Source organism: Amia ocellicauda, chromosome 12 (assembly GCF_036373705.1).
Source record: "Amia ocellicauda isolate fAmiCal2 chromosome 12, fAmiCal2.hap1, whole genome shotgun sequence".
NCBI lineage: Eukaryota > Metazoa > Chordata > Actinopteri > Amiiformes > Amiidae > Amia > Amia ocellicauda.
The window spans coordinates 38849193-38853332 of NC_089861.1; the positions used below are offsets into that span (position 1 = coordinate 38849193).

Sequence of the window (4140 nt, forward strand, 5' to 3'; positions counted from 1 at the left end):
GCACGGAGTGCGGGCCGCCTCTCGGGCGTCACAATAAAATAAAAAAAATACGCGTATCTTAAAGGGGAGGTACCTCAGCATTGCTTATACGCATTTTCGATGCTTGATTTGGGACGGAAAAACGTATTTTAATGCATTGCAGAATCAGCGAATCGATGAAGAAAATACATCGCAAATGGAGGTGAATTTGTCTCACATTTTGCGATGTGAACCCTGACAAAATGTTCACTGCAACTGAGGTCTTAAATTGCTTAATTGAATCCTTAATTGACCTAACAAAGCAATATACCATTCAATTAAGTAATTAAAACCTAAATTGGAACAAAAACCAGCAGGGCAGGGGGTACTCCAGGACCGGTTTGAAAACCCATGATCTAACCCATAGCAGCCTAATGCGTGGTATTTCTAGCTACTGGGAAGGGTGCTATTTTATTGTGTATGTATTCACACTGAAATTCAGACGTTGCATTACGGGTTCGCCATCCCTGCCATAGTGTGTGTGTGTGTGTGTGTGTGTGTGTGTGTGTGTCAGTCCGACAGAGCAGAGCAGCGGCTGCAGCTGCGTGATTTCCAATGACACCGACACGTTCAAAAGAACCGTAACGTCGGAGCTCATCAATACTACAGTCTTTAATCATTTAGCACCGGGGCCCGTTTAATACCGGGTTGGTACACAGCCCTTCTCATGGCCAGTGAAGCAGTGTTTTTTTTTCTTATCTAGTGAAGTGAATGTGCTAACGTTACTTAAAGGTTAAGCTTTCTAGCTGACGTTTTATTTGCGAGTCTACCAGCTCCTCACTTTTGCCATGTTCAGCTTCGCCTATCATACCTGGTGTTCATGCCTTGCAAGAAATGTGGCCATTGCCTCTCTGCTTCTTTCGATTCCTTTTCCTCTCTGTCCCCTGATTTTTGCCTTTGGTGAGGCATTTTGACTCGCTAGTCAGTTTCCGCTTTGCTGAGCTGCAAAATGCACATCAGTGTGTTCCGCACATCTGACTGGCCAAGTGTTTCGACCGCACCATTTTCACAATAACAGCGGGGGAGTGGGGTATCAGATGTCCCGCTGCGTGAGGCTTCCTCTAGTTCAACTGCGTGTTGAGCTTTCTTTTCATACTTTCCCTACCATGGAAGATACTCTCAAAAAGTGGATACAAAATATTTGGTGTGAGCAGTTCAGCATAACCCCTCATACTATCGTCTGCAGTCGCCACTTTCAAGAGGAAGATATGAGTGAGCCTAAGCTCCAGGCTAAACGGTCCCGAATTAATAAATTGGACAGTTTACTGTACAACCATGATAATAAGAAATCAATTCTGTACAACATGAAAAACAGGACAAAAATCATTTCACTGATTCTAGGATTTTGAAAATGGGGCGGGGGCCATAAGGAGGCCATGATTATTACAGAGAGGTCTGCTAGGGGGGTCTGGGGGCATGCTTTTAAAATTGGTTTTAAAAACTCAGTTTGTAAGTCAAGATTGAAGCAAATTACAAGGATAAGCTGGGCTATTCATAACAATCCAGCATTAATGTACCACCATATTTGCTACCATTTGCTAGTGACAAATGTATTTTAAAATGAACACAATAGACAACGGTGATGCCTTCTTGCCATGAACACAAGACAATACAGACAACTTTTCCACCCGCCTCACCCCCAAAAGTGCTTCAATATGGACACATTCCTTGAGCATGTGTTCAGTGCAAGAGGGAATGGTATTAGTGAACAAAATAGGGTCCCCTTAATATGCAAAAATAAAGAAAATGCCTGACTGGAGAGAATGGGTACACAACTCCCCCCAACATCACTAGAATGCATCTTTAACACTGTATGTTAAGAAGTACCTTTTACAACAAAGTGTTATGACGTCAAACAAGTATTTACATGCAAAACAAAATCTATGTATTAATGTCTGAACAATAAGTTATGAGTGTAACATTCAATCCCTGGACCCTTATGTAACATTATATACTGTGCAAATATATACAAATAGGTCAAATAAAAAACAGCACTTATTTGTTCAATACATGGCAAAAAGGTGCTAAAATGATTTACCAAGAAAAGAACACAAAAACTTGTGAGCTAAAACATATTTTTTTAACAATCAATAACAAACAATAAATAACATTAACGATTAGTATTATTTTTACTAAAAAGAAAATCATATTTGTTTTAGTTAATATGATTAATGTATATAAAAAGTATTTACTTTGAAAAACCACACTATTAAATGAAAATACATTTTAACACTATAACAAGGTAATATAGTACAAATATAACTGAAGAAACAGTAACAGCTAAACACTCAAAGATAGAGGAGGAGCAACCTCCTCTGCCTCTGTGGACCAGCCTCCTCTGATGTATGGTAACCCTAAACTAGCTATCACCATTCATCAAATTGTCAGTGTCATAGCAGAAATAAAATCCAGCACAGCAAGAGTATTTCAATGGTCAACTTACTGCGCACTGTCTGGTCCTGAGACTGACCTGCAGTGCGCATTGGAGAGCAGAGCGCAGCAGCAGGTGTGTTTGATCCAGAACTGCTCTCTCGCACCTCTATGCACCAGCCTCCTCTGGTATGTAGGTAGGTAGCAGTGGCCACACTGAACACAGGGCCCGATCTGTAATCAATGTATACCAGTGATGGCACCAGTGACTTTTCTAGTCTTAAACCCCCCCCACCAAGAATTGGGTCTGAGTTCATGGTCATTGTGCTTGTACATTAGTGTATGCGTACAGTTACAATTTACAGTATCCTTGTATGTGCTCGCTTTGCTTTGTGGAATGATGTTCGTTGCTTTATTGTTGTGTGTTTCAGATGATCATTTTATCATTTTCAGAGTTAACATAACTATAGATTCAGCAATAATTTGGTGTTCATATGTGTGTAGTGTTATCGCTATTCAATATAGTGTGCCCAGTGTGCATAATGAGAAACATGTTCAGCTCATCTGCTCTGATGTTATGGATATCAAAAATGTCAACCCTCCACAGACACACACACACAGAGACACAGACACAGACGCACTAATAGGGACAAATTTTACTCCCTCAATAAACAGGCGGACAAGGAATAATCAGGACCTGATTTAACTGAAATAATACCAAAAAAGTTTATTGAGCGCTCCGGAGATGGTCACTGGGCAAGACACATCTAAAGTTTTTCTAAAGAACTTGCTATCATATACAAGAGGACTCCCTTTGGTTTCTGGGCAACTAGATGATGGTAATGAGGTACCTCAAACTTTAACACACACGTCTCCTGTGTCTTACATTATGTTCTTTCTATGTCCTTGGATGAAAATGTTTTTCTAAAAATCACCTGCACAGAACTACTGTACCTGTCCTCTCCGGAGCCATACACAAAGCTTAAATTCATATATGGGTTACACAATCTTGCTGCAACAATGGTGGGAATATAATATATTTGGCACTCAGACAGGGCACTGTCCCACATCACACACAGAGACACACACACACAAGCACAGACACACACAGACAGCCAGACAGACACAGACAGTGTGCTTGACAAATACTTCCCCTCACAGTCAAGTCAACATGAGCCGCATTATCTAAAAGAAGAACCCATCATTTCCTTTTGTGTCAATATCAGCGAGACAGGGATTAAAAAACACATCTGAAAATGCTACTTCTACAAGCACGCTGAGATGCCCCGTCATCAGTAGGCGTGCAGAACAGTATGGTGACAAATGACTTGTGTGGCTCTGTGGCGCAATGGATAGCGCGTTGGACTTCTAGTGAAAAGGGCAGTGGTCATTCAAAGGTTGTGGGTTCGAGTCCCACCAGAGTCAGTGCTCACTTCTTGCCATCTTCAAGCGCACTGCCCGGTGTTGCGACTGGCCGGAGTCGGAGTGGGCGGTACGCCTGGCTCCCCTGCCACCCGAGTGCTTCGTCCCGAGGATGCCCTAGACTACAAAAGTCTGAGGGACAGTGTCCTGGACCGGGTCGGTCTGACGTCGGACAGAAGCCTCCGGTTCGAACCTGGCTCCCGGTGCCTGCCACCGCTGGCTCAAGCCACGGAAGTTGCCGACCTGGTGGCCTTGGAGCAGTTCATCTGCCATCTCCCACGTCCAACCTGAAGGCTGGCACCAGGCTGGCAGAGAACCATCATTGCCCGG

At 42.8% G+C, this 4140-nt stretch overlaps 1 non-coding gene across 1 annotated transcript; it reads left to right on the forward strand.

Annotated features, from left to right (window-relative positions):
* Positions 1–3722: 3722 nt before the first annotated feature.
* Positions 3723–3813, forward strand: trnar-ucu (transfer RNA arginine (anticodon UCU)). The gene is given in 2 exon segments: positions 3723–3759; positions 3778–3813. It is a non-coding gene; the product is annotated as a tRNA-Arg (tRNA).
* The last annotated feature ends 327 nt before the right edge of the window (positions 3814–4140 follow it).